Below are 15,080 nucleotides of genomic sequence, written 5' to 3' on the forward strand. Positions count from 1 at the left end.
CGCCCTCTTGGGATTTCATTCATTTATGTATATAAGTGTGATTTGATTGAATTTTTTTTAAAACTGAATGTATGTTTTAGTCTTATATATCACATGAACGTTCCTATAAAAATAATACCGTTGATTATATTACTAGACACCTGATGAGATTTCTATGTAAAATGTGTGAACATGTCTGTATTTTAAAAGTTGTACGCCATAGATAAATAAATTCGCAAAAAATATTCAAATTAAGAATTCCATTTTATATATATAATAATTATTTAACAAAACAGGAATATAAAAGTTATTGCTTGATTCTAATCAGATATAGTTATGTCAGTAAAGAGGCCTGATTTTCGTGACTGGAAGGACTTTTCTAAATAACATAATCATTTTTTACTTTATTGCTTTAATGTTGCATGACCATGAATGCCAAGAGCGGAGTTTTCACAGCATTCAAATGCATTTCTATTATTTATGTTATAAGACGTGTTTTATGGCAATAAAAAGTCTTTATAGTACGCAAACCTGCGTGGATGGATGAAGGGTTTGTTTGTTCGGTTTTTACTAGTAACTAAGTCAATATTGGTGAAATTTTTTGTGGCCATTTCTTTTAGTTTTTTGGTTCTATTTAGTGCCTTTTTCACAATAGACATATTTATGGTATCGTGAGAAACACAAAGACTGAGTTACGACCTAAATGCTACTTTATGATCCTTATTTACGACATTCCAAAATATATTTTCTTACTTATTAAGCAAGAATTTTATTCAAAGTCAAAGGCAGTTACAATTTTTCACTCATGTTTGTCGCCTCGAAATAGTAGATTAATTTTGCATTTTAAATAAATTTAGTAATACAATGGAATCTCTATAACTCGAATGTCAAGGGAAATGCTAACGAGATTTTCAACTTAACAAGAACTTAGATACATATGATTTGACTGCTGAAATTTCGACATACGAAGCCGCGATTTCTATGTGTATTTTTCCATTTGTAGAGTCGAATTTGAATCACAATTCAAATAAGTTTTGTTGTATATATTTTTACATATTAATGAAGTAAACTGTACACTAAACAAATCCGTTATTTTGATTTAAACTATGTACAATGACAATAACAATACTCCGAACCCCGAACATTCTTTTTAATTGTTATTATTTCGGGGAATGCCAAGTAAGACGTCAATATATTTTATTAACTCCGACTTGTCCGTTTTTAGAGAGTATAAATATGTATTATCAATATTTCGGAGGGAAATAACATTTTGTTCGAGTAGCAACGTCTAAATAATTCGAGATACCGCACACTTAAAAGGTTCAGCGGAAAGGAATGGCATTTTTTTTGCGACCCACTGAGGATGTCGATTTAACGAGGTGCGAGTTATACAGATTACACTGTATTTTGTTTAATCAAATTGTTTGTGGTAAATCAAGGATCAGCCCTAAATCACAGCTATGGAAATCGTTTTTTTATATGTGTTTGTATTATATAAGTGTGTAAATATTGGATTATTTAGGTATTTCGCGTTCGCATAGCCTGCGACCGCCGGGGATCGCCGCCATATCGTTTTCGCGATGTTAAACATTTTTATGTGAATAAACGTTTATATGTTATTTAAATATAATATAAAATTGCAGCTCTTTTATTTTTTAACCCATTATAACTCCTTGCGACTATATAATCAAATTTTAATAAAACATTTAACATGAGATACACACACATACACATAATGCGATGAGACAGAAATGAACAAAACGTAAATCTATAGCTCTTCTGATGGCAATACTATATTTCGTCATGAAATACTTTATGCAGATGCATATACATTCGCAAAATGCTTACTTACACATTGATGTGCCTAAAGGCATGTTGGAAATTCACAACTGTATTCAGTGCTTACAACAAATAAACTAACCAATAAATTTCTAAACTTAACCGTAAAAACAAAGATTATTTTTTTAATAAAATTGTACAAAGAATTTTAGAAACTTTTCTTACGTTTCTTACCACTTTTCGAAGTATTAAAATCTCGAAACAAATAAAGGACTAACAAAATAAAATACTTATTATAAAAATAAATAAATATATTTCTGAAAACAATCACTTATCATAAGTATACACAAACTGTAAGCCGACGTCAATATTCGTTCCGTTCTGAACGAGTCCTATACGCGACGCTTCCACGTGTACGCGTATACCATCGCCATTGACGAGTTCCGCGCATTTTGTCACGTGATCGCCTGCTACTGGAATCTTGCGAGGACCTAACGCCGGATCAAGATATCGCCACAGCTTTAGAGCATTTATGTCTGAAAGTTAATAAAAAATATTTTCAGGGTTTTCAATTTAATTATATAAATATAATAGTTATTTAACTAAATTAAAGATTTAAGCTTGCGCCTGGTAGATATACCACACACACTACAGCGAGGAAATGCTGCCACAGGGACCAAATTTGTTTTAATTTTCTATTTATTCATTTTGAATTATTAATATTAATACTATGCATGTTAAAAATATTGTAAATACTGTATTTGTGTGTTTAAAATAAATTGTATTTTAAATTTACATACTAATAGTTATTTCTTACTATCGTAATCAAATAATTTGAAAGTAAACTAACGTATACATAATAATTAACACACAATACATAGCAAGACAATTAAAAAATTACAGCTGACTGCTTCATACTTCCCAGCAATAGATGGCCTATATATAACCTTTATATCAAATTTATTTGACAAGTTCATGTAGCAGTCGCTGAACGCGACTGCTGTGAAGAAACGTCGAGTTGTCTAAAAAATTGCGTTTATATTTTAATAAAACGAACTTTATCAAATTTTACTTTCATTATTTCATTACACAAAAATATTATATTATTTTAATACAAACAAACACAGAAATTCTCCCATTTGCTTTTAAGCCACAAACACTCTGTCAATCCAAGTGAATCCTTAGAGAATATTTCCTAGAATAGTTAAAACACTGGACCCACTGAAAATGACATAAGCTTGGATTTATTTTAACCATTTTTTACTAACCTTTAATAGCCTTAATCTCTTTAGCGATCTTGGCTTTAATCTTCTCAACCGTATCCCCATCTACCAGGGTCACAGAAATGGTAAACAATCCACTCATCGGTGTGGGCTTGGTGAAGGTCACTGTAAGTCCAGGCGCACAGTCTTCTATCGTTTTTTCTGGAGTATCAGGACTGTCTGTATGTTTGACTTCGATTGCGTCAAGCTGTTGATTCAGAAAATTATACAATAATCCAATTATTTAAACAAATCTCCGATGACGTATAAAGTCTTGTAACAAATTGTTTTTTTTAGACGATCTGTATACAATAAACTGTCCGTTTTGGTTAACGACAAGTTCAAACGTGTTTTGGGTAGAATTGTTTTACGTACGCAGTGAATATTATTGATTTATCTTCAATTATGTTATAATTACTAGAAATTTGTAATTTTCACGTAACAAGAGAACACGAGTTTTAACTAAATATTATCAAAGACTTTTAATCGAAAATAAAAATGCTGTGATTTGGCAAAGACCTACCAGAATCAACAACAGTCTTAACTGTTATAAAAGCAAAGAAAATAGGTCTTCAGGCGGCATTCGACGACGCCTACGATAAAATAACTTCGGTTTATGTTATTTTATTCATAGTAATGTAAATTGTTTTTTATATTTTAACGTATGTATGTCAATTTATATCCTGTTTGTCCTAATAATGTGGTTCAAATAAAATAAAAACATTTTTCTTCTTAATTCTTGTTTTCTTTAGGTCCCGATTACAAACATACTAAAAATTCAAAATGGAACCCCGACATAGCAGCCTATCGCTTAAGTCCGGTATATAACTGTATGCATTAATAAAATATTCAAAACTTTAAAAATGTTACTAATGCGTTAAATGATTATTTAAATTGTCAAAGAATTATTTTGGTCCTTCGAAACAGACTAAGCTATAAAAAATTAACTTCATAATAAATACTCGAAGTAATATGAACATTAATATCGCATCGTTAGTTTTATTAATTTACCTGCTTAAATAATATAAATACAATGTAATTGTAGATTATTTAAGCTAGCCAATCTTGATATCTTTTCATATAAACATATTATATTTTCTACTGATAATATAAATAATTTATACGAAGCAGTAAATATTAAGCCTACAAATACTTACATCCAAAGTATTCAGCAGATATTGTTTGTTATCTTCAAGCAGTTGGGCCTCATCAAAGGGCAAGGCAACAGAGAGTGCTTCGGGACCAATCTTTTGTAGATTATCTCTTGTGGCTTGAACGAATGGCATCACTCTTTTCATATATTTTTTAAGATCGTTTATAGCAGAAAGTTTTGTTGATAATACTTTGTTATCGGGGAGACCTGAAGGCTGCAATCATAATGATTTGATGTTGAATATATATATATATATATATATATATAAATATGGTATAAAATAAACAGTTTTTATATAATTTTTTATACCAATAAGCGTTACGAGGTTAGAACTAATAAGTTACTATTTAAATAATTTTCACAAATATAACTTTTCGTTATTATTGCCATTAAAAAACTTAGACGAAGACGTTAATGTGTTTTCTAACTTCCCGTCAAGCTTTCGTCAACTCACTTTAACTGGATATATTTTTATATTTCCTTTTAATTGTAATTTGAATAAATTAATTCCCAACTAATTTTTGTGTGTATATAAAGTTTGACATGTTTTTTTTAATCTCATTTTTGTTAATTCTTTACAATGTTTGACAATGCCAATGGCAGTATAAACTTTGAGGTCTTAGCCACAGATTTCTATCTCTTTCGTGACCGTATGTTTTTTCTAATAGACAAGTAGTCGATCAGACTTCGGCCGGTTTTCACAATGTACGTTCACCGTACGAGCGAGTGTTAAATACGCACATAGACAAAGGGATAATCGCACGCTAATCTTAAATTGCTTTGCACAATGTTTGAGGACACAATAAATAAATCAAGCGAAACTAATTACGTTATAACAGTATAGTTACCCCATTTAACTCCTTGAGCGTACTCAAAATGATATGTTGCCACTTCGGGTCCTCGGGTCCCACTCCTTAGCGACCCATATCACCGTCTTATTCGGCTTCCGCTCCGGTTTGGGCGCTTCGCCTTTTTTAGGCTTTCGGACTGCGCAGTGATTCTTGAGGTAGATACGGAAAGAATGGGCGGCCTCCATTAAATAGTTACTGGCTTTCATTGCCACTATATCAATGTCACCCGCTTTTTTTTTCTAGCTGATCGGAAGAAATGTAGGCCAATTATTCAAGAAGGAAGTGTTCATACTAAATCTACCAGCGATGAATGTACCTAAAGAGAAACCGCGTAGCGCCGTCGAATCAGCCGAAGGGGCGGGGCTTGACAAACTATTCGCCAACGGGCCCACATAACGTACGACTACGTACGTTAATTTGCGGGTAATAACCGCGTTGTGATTTAAGTTAAAGCCGCACTCGAGTTTTTTCCGCGATTTAAACTAAATGCTAGACTAATACTTATATTGAAATTAGTATAAAATAATATCGCAGAAAAAAGCCGTAGTGCGGCTGTTACAGAATGAATTGAGCTTTTACATATGTATATGTCCCTGTTAATTATGAAATGATTAGAAAATTGCAACATTATATCGTATTTTTATGTCAACAAATAAGTTCCGAGACGATTTTTATGTTAATTGATTTATTTTAACCTAATTTTATCAGAATGTTTTCATTAAAAATTGCTTAGTTTAGCTATTGTTGTCGTTTAAAGGAAATAAATCTTACCTACCATGGATATTCTAGTATGTTTTAAATCTCAGTACATTCTGTAATCAATGTCAAAATCTCGTCTTATTCATAAACCTTTGGTAAAGGATTTTTGTCAGATATTTTATATAATGACATGGGTTTATGGATAAGGTCCATTCGACAATAGATAACTATTTGGCCGCAATGATGGCAACAATGGTGTCTAGTTAAATTTGGTTTATTTTTTAACTTGTGGAGTTTATTCTCGAATATTCTAATTCTATGGAATTATTAACACCTGCACTCTGAACTTACTAAAAAGCTACTACTATAGGACCATTGTAGACGCTTCTTAGTAGTTCTATAAAATTCAATACTCTATCGAAAAGCCTATTTGACAGATGACAGTGAAAAATAAAGTATTGTTAAGAGTAATCTATCTAAAACATGACTTTAAAAGGCGTTAAACAGTAAAATTACTGGTATAATAATAATTTATCTAAAAAAACACAGTTAAAATATAGATTTTTATATGTCAGTTACGCGACACAGAACAGATTAGTCGAATCGACAATGACGTATACATGTTGATAATATCTTGTTTAATATTAATACTATCATGGAGTTTTATTTGCTGGTTTTTTTTATAGATTCATAATACGTATTTATATGAGTAAAAATATCAATAATTCCTCATGTGTTTACATGTGAGTCATGCGACGCCATCTTGGCCAGAAAAAACATTTTGGCGCGTTTATGATAATAATAATTGAATTTGTATTTTAGTGAATATTACGCTGAAATGGTTTTTAAAATCTTGTCAAATATCTCGGTGTTATTTAGAAGCAAGTGAACTCGTGCCAGCAGTCTTAACAATACTTTGGTAGATTCAGGTGTTAAAAAGTCTAGGTAAAGCAAGCTAACCAATTAATTATGAGTATTCGAGGATTTACTTAATTTTAGAGGTAAATGCGAACGCGAATATGGAAAAGTATTAGGAACTATACGGCGACAGAGCGCATTAAAATTAAACATATAAATGTTTTATTTACTTAGAACATAGATTTTACATAGATCTTCAATTTTAACGATAAATTCGTACTTTTGAATTTTTTTTAATATGAAATCTTGGGATTTCATTCATTTATGTATATAAGTGTGATTTGATTGAATTTTTTTTTAAACTGAATGTATGTTTTAGTTTTATATATCACATGAACGTTCCTATAAAAATAATACCGTTGATTACATTACACACATGATGAGATTTCTATGTAAAATGTGTGAACACGTTTGTATTTTAAAAGTTGTACGCCATAGATAAATAAATTCGCAAAAAATATTCAAATTAAGAATTCCATTAAATTTTTATATATATATATATATATAATTGCCTTAATGTTGCATGACCATGAATGCCAAGAGCGGAGTTTTCACAGCATTCAAATGCATTTATATTATTTATGTTATAAGAAGTGTTTTATGGCAATAAAAAGCAAACCTGCGTGGATGGATGAAGGGTTTGTTTGTTCGGTTTTTACTAGTAACTAAGTCAATATTGGTGAAATTTTTTGTGGCCATTTCTTTTAGTTTTTTGGTTCTATTTAGTGCCTTTTTCACAATAGACATATTTATGGTATCGTGAGAAACACAAAGACTGAGTTACGACCTAAATGCTACTTTATGATCCTTATTTACGACATTCCAAAATATATTTTCTTACTTATTAAGCAAGAATTTTATTCAAAGTCAAAGGCAGTTACAATTTTTCACTCATGTTTGTCGCCTCGAAATAGTAGATTAATTTTGCATTTTAAATAAATTTAGTAATACAATGGAATCTCTATAACTCGAATGTCAAGGGAAATGCTAACGAGATTTTCAACTTAACAAGAACTTAGATACATATGATTTGACTGCTGAAATTTCGACATACGAAGCCGCGATTTCTATGTGTATTAAAGCCGTTATTTTGATTTAAACTACGTACAATGACAATAATAATACTCCGAACCCCGAACATTCTTTTTAATTGTTATTATTTCGGGGAATGCCAAGTAAGACGTCAATATATTTTATTAACTCCGACTTGTCCGTTTTTAGAGAGTATAAATATGTATTATCAATATTTCGGAGGGAAATAACATTTTGTTCGAGTAGCAACGTCTAAATAATTCGAGATACCGCACACTTAAAAGGTTCAGCGGAAAGGAATGGCATTTTTTTTGCGACCCACTGAGGATGTCGATTTAACGAGGTGCGAGTTATACAGATTACACTGTATTTTGTTTAATCAAATTGTTTGTGGTAAATCAAGGATCAGCCCTAAATCACAGCTATGGAAATCGTTTTTTTATATGTGTTTGTATTATATAAGTGTGTAAATATTGGATTATTTAGGTATTTCGCGTTCGCATAGCCTGCGACCGCCGGGGATCGCCGCCATATCGTTTTCGCGATGTTAAACATTTTTATGTGAATAAACGTTTATATGTTATTTAAATATAATATAAAATTGCAGCTCTTTTATTTTTTAACCCATTATAACTCCTTGCGACTATATAATCAAATTTTAATAAAACATTTAACATGAGATACACACACATACACATAATGCGATGAGACAGAAATGAACAAAACGTAAATCTATAGCTCTTCTGATGGCAATACTATATTTCGTCATGAAATACTTTATGCAGATGCATATACATTCGCAAAATGCTTACTTACACATTGATGTGCCTAAAGGCATGTTGGAAATTCACAACTGTATTCAGTGCTTACAACAAATAAACTAACCAATAAATTTCTAAACTTAACCGTAAAAACAAAGATTATTTTTTTAATAAAATTGTACAAAGAATTTTAGAAACTTTTCTTACGTTTCTTACCACTTTTCGAAGTATTAAAATCTCGAAACAAATAAAGGACTAACAAAATAAAATACTTATTATAAAAATAAATAAATATATTTCTGAAAACAATCACTTATCATAAGTATACACAAACTGTAAGCCGACGTCAATATTCGTTCCGTTCTGAACGAGTCCTATACGCGACGCTTCCACGTGTACGCGTATACCATCGCCATTGACGAGTTCCGCGCATTTTGTCACGTGATCGCCTGCTACTGGAATCTTGCGAGGACCTAACGCCGGATCAAGATATCGCCACAGCTTTAGAGCATTTATGTCTGAAAGTTAATAAAAAATATTTTCAGGGTTTTCAATTTAATTATATAAATATAATAGTTATTTAACTAAATTAAAGATTTAAGCTTGCGCCTGGTAGATATACCACACACACTACAGCGAGGAAATGCTGCCACAGGGACCAAATTTGTTTTAATTTTCTATTTATTCGTTTTGAATTATTATTATTAATACTATGCATGTTAAAAATATTGTAAATACTGTATTTGTGTGTTTAAAATAAATTGTATTTTAAATTTACATACTAATAGTTATTTCTTACTATCGTAATCAAATAATTTGAAAGTAAACTAACGTATACATAATAATTAACACACAATACATAGCAAGACAATTAAAAAATTACAGCTGACTGCTTCATACTTCCCAGCAATAGATGGCCTATATATAACCTTTATATCAAATTTATTTGACAAGTTCATGTAGCAGTCGCTGAACGCGACTGCTGTGAAGAAACGTCGAGTTGTCTAAAAAATTGCGTTTATATTTTAATAAAACGAACTTTATCAAATTTTACTTTCATTATTTCATTACACAAAAATATTATATTATTTTAATACAAACAAACACAGAAATTCTCCCATTTGCTTTTAAGCCACAAACACTCTGTCAATCCAAGTGAATCCTTAGAGAATATTTCCTAGAATAGTTAAAACACTGGACCCACTGAAAATGACATAAGCTTGGATTTATTTTAACCATTTTTTACTAACCTTTAATAGCCTTAATCTCTTTAGCGATCTTGGCTTTAATCTTCTCAACCGTATCCCCATCTACCAGGGTCACAGAAATGGTAAACAATCCACTCATCGGTGTGGGCTTGGTGAAGGTCACTGTAAGTCCAGGCGCACAGTCTTCTATCGTTTTTTCTGGAGTATCAGGACTGTCTGTATGTTTGACTTCGATTGCGTCAAGCTGTTGATTCAGAAAATTATACAATAATCCAATTATTTAAACAAATCTCCGATGACGTATAAAGTCTTGTAACAAATTGTTTTTTTTAGACGATCTGTATACAATAAACTGTCCGTTTTGGTTAACGACAAGTTCAAACGTGTTTTGGGTAGAATTGTTTTACGTACGCAGTGAATATTATTGATTTATCTTCAATTATGTTATAATTACTAGAAATTTGTAATTTTCACGTAACAAGAGAACACGAGTTTTAACTAAATATTATCAAAGACTTTTAATCGAAAATAAAAATGCTGTGATTTGGCAAAGACCTACCAGAATCAACAACAGTCTTAACTGTTATAAAAGCAAAGAAAATAGGTCTTCAGGCGGCATTCGACGACGCCTACGATAAAATAACTTCGGTTTATGTTATTTTATTCATAGTAATGTAAATTGTTTTTTATATTTTAACGTATGTATGTCAATTTATATCCTGTTTGTCCTAATTATGTGGTTCAAATAAAATAAAAACATTTTTCTTCTTAATTCTTGTTTTCTTTAGGTCCCGATTACAAACATACTAAAAATTCAAAATGGAACCCCGACATAGCAGCCTATCGCTTAAGTCCGGTATATAACTGTATGCATTAATAAAATATTCAAAACTTTAAAAATGTTACTAATGCGTTAAATGATTATTTAAATTGTCAAAGAATTATTTTGGTCCTTCGAAACAGACTAAGCTATAAAAAATTAACTTCATAATAAATACTCGAAGTAATATGAACATTAATATCGCATCGTTAGTTTTATTAATTTACCTGCTTAAATAATATAAATACAATGTAATTGTAGATTATTTAAGCTAGCCAATCTTGATATCTTTTCATATAAACATATTATATTTTCTACTGATAATATAAATAATTTATACGAAGCAGTAAATATTAAGCCTACAAATACTTACATCCAAAGTATTCAGCAGATATTGTTTGTTATCTTCAAGCAGTTGGGCCTCATCAAAGGGCAAGGCAACAGAGAGTGCTTCGGGACCAATCTTTTGTAGATTATCTCTTGTGGCTTGAACGAATGGCATCACTCTTTTCATATATTTTTTAAGATCGTTTATAGCAGAAAGTTTTGTTGATAATACTTTGTTATCGGGGAGACCTGAAGGCTGCAATCATAATGATTTGATGTTGAATATATATATATATATATATATATATATATAAATATGGTATAAAATAAACAGTTTTTATATAATTTTTTATACCAATAAGCGTTACGAGGTTAGAACTAATAAGTTACTATTTAAATAATTTTCACAAATATAACTTTTCGTTATTATTGCCATTAAAAAACTTAGACGAAGACGTTAATGTGTTTTCTAACTTCCCGTCAAGCTTTCGTCAACTCACTTTAACTGGATATATTTTTATATTTCCTTTTAATTGTAATTTGAATAAATTAATTCCCAACTAATTTTTGTGTGTATATAAAGTTTGACATGTTTTTTTTAATCTCATTTTTGTTAATTCTTTACAATGTTTGACAATGCCAATGGCAGTATAAACTTTGAGGTCTTAGCCACAGATTTCTATCTCTTTCGTGACCGTATGTTTTTTCTAATAGACAAGTAGTCGATCAGACTTCGGCCGGTTTTCACAATGTACGTTCACCGTACGAGCGAGTGTTAAATACGCACATAGACAAAGGGATAATCGCACGCTAATCTTAAATTGCTTTGCACAATGTTTGAGGACACAATAAATAAATCAAGCGAAACTAATTACGTTATAACAGTATAGTTACCCCATTTAACTCCTTGAGCGTACTCAAAATGATATGTTGCCACTTCGGGTCCTCGGGTCCCACTCCTTAGCGACCCATATCACCGTCTTATTCGGCTTCCGCTCCGGTTTGGGCGCTTCGCCTTTTTTAGGCTTTCGGACTGCGCAGTGATTCTTGAGGTAGATACGGAAAGAATGGGCGGCCTCCATTAAATAGTTACTGGCTTTCATTGCCACTATATCAATGTCACCCGCTTTTTTTTTCTAGCTGATCGGAAGAAATGTAGGCCAATTATTCAAGAAGGAAGTGTTCATACTAAATCTACCAGCGATGAATGTACCTAAAGAGAAACCGCGTAGCGCCGTCGAATCAGCCGAAGGGGCGGGGCTTGACAAACTATTCGCCAACGGGCCCACATAACGTACGACTACGTACGTTAATTTGCGGGTAATAACCGCGTTGTGATTTAAGTTAAAGCCGCACTCGAGTTTTTTCCGCGATTTAAACTAAATGCTAGACTAATACTTATATTGAAATTAGTATAAAATAATATCGCAGAAAAAAGCCGTAGTGCGGCTGTTACAGAATGAATTGAGCTTTTACATATGTATATGTCCCTGTTAATTATGAAATGATTAGAAAATTGCAACATTATATCGTATTTTTATGTCAACAAATAAGTTCCGAGACGATTTTTATGTTAATTGATTTATTTTAACCTAATTTTATCAGAATGTTTTCATTAAAAATTGCTTAGTTTAGCTATTGTTGTCGTTTAAAGGAAATAAATCTTACCTACCATGGATATTCTAGTATGTTTTAAATCTCAGTACATTCTGTAATCAATGTCAAAATCTCGTCTTATTCATAAACCTTTGGTAAAGGATTTTTGTCAGATATTTTATATAATGACATGGGTTTATGGATAAGGTCCATTCGACAATAGATAACTATTTGGCCGCAATTATGGCAACAATGGTGTCTAGTTAAATTTGGTTTATTTTTTAACTTGTGGAGTTTATTCTCGAATATTCTAATTGTATGGAATTATTAACACCTGCACTCTGAACTTACTAAAAAACTACTACTATATACTATAGGACCATTATAGACGCTTCTTAGTAGTTCTATAAAATTCAATACTCTATCGAAAAGCCTATTTGACAGATGACAGTGAAAAATAAAGTATTGTTAAGAGTAATCTATCTAAAACTAGACTTTAAAAGGCGTTAAAGAGTAAAATCACTGGTATAATAATAATTTATCTAAAAAAACACAGTTAAAATATAGATTTTTATATGTCAGTTCCGGGACACAGAACAGATTAGTCGAATCGACAATGACGTATGCATGTTAATAATATCTTGTTTAATATTAATACTATCATGAAGTTTTATTTGCTGGTTTTTTTATAGATTCATAATACGTATTTATGTGAGTAAAAATCTCAATAATTCCTCATGTGTTTACAAGTGAGTCATGCGACGCCATCTTGGCCAGAAAAAACATTTTGGCGCGTTTATGATAATAATAATTGAATTTGTATTTTAGTGAATATTACGCTGAAATGGTTTTTAAAATCTTGTCAAATATCTCGGTGTTATTTAGAAGCAGGTGAACTCGTGCCAGCAGTCTTAACAATACTTTGGTAGATTCAGGTGTTAAAAAGTCTAGGTAAAGCAAGCTAACCAATTAATTATGAGTATTCGAGGATTTACTTAATTTTAGAGGTAAATGCGAACGCGAATATGGAAAAGTATTAGGAACTATACGGCGACAGAGCGCATTAAAATTAAACATATAAATGTTTTATTTACTTAGAACATAGATTTTACATAGATCTTCAATTTTAACGATAAATTCGTACTTTTGAATTTTTTTTAATATGAAGGCGAAGCCGCCCTCTTGGGTTTTCATTCATTTATGTATATAAGTGTGATTTGATTGATTTTTTTTTAAAACTGAATGTATGTTTTAGTTTTATATATCACATGAACGTTCCTATAAAAATAATACCGTTAATTATGTTATTAGACACATGATGAGATTTCTATGTAAAATGTGTGATAACGTTTGTATTTTAAAAGTTGTACGCCATAAATAAATTCGCAAAAAATATTCAAATTAAGAATTCCATTAATTTTTTATATATATAATAATTATTTAACAAAACAGGTATATAAAAGTTATTGTTTGATTCTAATCAGATATAGTTATGTCGGTAAAGAGGCCCGATTCTCGTGTCTGGAAGGACTTTTATAAATAACATAATCATTTTTTACTTTATTGCTTCAATGTTGCATGACCATGAACGCCAAGAGCAGAGTTTTCACAGCATTTCTATTATTTATGTTATAAGAAGTGTTTTATGGCAATAAAAAGTCTTTATAGTACGCAAACCTGCGTGAATGGATGAAGGGTTTGTCTAAGTCAATATTGGTGAAATTTTTTGTGGCCATTTCTTTTAGGTTGTAGCACGTGTTTTGTGTATGTTTTTTTTTGGTTCTATTTAGTGCCTTTTTCACAATAGACATATTTATGGTATCGTGAGAAACACAAAGACTGAGTTACGACCTAAATGCTACTTTATGATCCTTATTTACGACATTCCAAAATATATTTTCTTACTTATTAAGCAAGAATTTTATTCAAAGTCAAAGGCAGTTACAATTTTTCACTCATGTTTGTCGCCTCGAAATAGTAGATTAATTTTGCATTTTAAATAAATTTAGTAATACAATGGAATCTCTATAACTCGAATGTCAAGGGAAATGCTAACGAGATTTTCAACTTAACAAGAACTTAGATACATATGATTTGACTGCTGAAATTTCGACATACGAAGCCGCGATTTCTATGTGTATTTTTCCATTTGTAGAGTCGAATTTGAATCACAATTCAAATAAGTTTTGTTGTATATATTTTTACATATTAATGAAGTAAACTGTACACTAAACAAATCCGTTATTTTGATTTAAACTATGTACAATGACAATAACAATACTCCGAACCCCGAACATTCTTTTTAATTGTTATTATTTCGGGGAATGCCAAGTAAGACGTCAATATATTTTATTAACTCCGACTTGTCCGTTTTTAGAGAGTATAAATATGTATTATCAATATTTCGTAGGGAAATAACATTTTGTTCGAGTAGCAACGTCTAAATAATTCGAGATACCGTACACTTAAAAGGTTCAGCGGAAAGGAATGGCAATTTTTTTGCGACTCACTGAGGATGTCGATTTAACGAGGTGCGAGTTATACAGATTACACTGTATTTTGTTTAATCAAATTGTTTGTGGTAAATCAAGGATCAGCCCTAAATCACAGCTATGGAAATCGTTTTTTTTATATGTGTTTGTATTATATAAGTGTGTAAATATTGGATTATTTAGGTATTTCGCGTTCGCATAGC

General features: G+C 31.0%; 2 long non-coding RNA genes across 6 annotated transcripts; both read right to left on the reverse strand.

Annotated features, from left to right (window-relative positions):
• Window positions 1-2,054: 2,054 nt before the first annotated feature.
• On the reverse strand, window positions 2,055-5,256 carry LOC123712463. 3 transcript variants are annotated; one of them, XR_006754093.1, is made up of 4 exons: window positions 5,022-5,256; window positions 4,178-4,387; window positions 3,027-3,228; window positions 2,055-2,294 (listed from the first exon to the last, which is right to left on the reverse strand). It is a non-coding gene; the product is annotated as an uncharacterized LOC123712463 (long non-coding RNA). The 3 variants fall into 3 exon arrangements; XR_006754094.1 differs by lacking the exon at window positions 5,022-5,256 and adding an exon at window positions 4,628-4,698; XR_006754095.1 differs by lacking the exon at window positions 5,022-5,256 and adding an exon at window positions 4,483-4,609.
• A 3,456-nt stretch (window positions 5,257-8,712) lies between these two features.
• LOC123712464 lies at window positions 8,713-11,918 on the reverse strand. Of its 3 annotated transcripts, none has more exons than XR_006754096.1 (4): window positions 11,684-11,918; window positions 10,836-11,045; window positions 9,685-9,886; window positions 8,713-8,952 (listed from the first exon to the last, which is right to left on the reverse strand). It is a non-coding gene; the product is annotated as an uncharacterized LOC123712464 (long non-coding RNA). The 3 variants fall into 3 exon arrangements; XR_006754097.1 differs by lacking the exon at window positions 11,684-11,918 and adding an exon at window positions 11,290-11,360; XR_006754098.1 differs by lacking the exon at window positions 11,684-11,918 and adding an exon at window positions 11,145-11,271.
• Window positions 11,919-15,080: the final 3,162 nt, after the last annotated feature.

This window comes from Pieris brassicae, chromosome 7 (genome assembly GCF_905147105.1).
Source record: "Pieris brassicae chromosome 7, ilPieBrab1.1, whole genome shotgun sequence".
NCBI classification, from domain to species: domain Eukaryota; kingdom Metazoa; phylum Arthropoda; class Insecta; order Lepidoptera; family Pieridae; genus Pieris; species Pieris brassicae.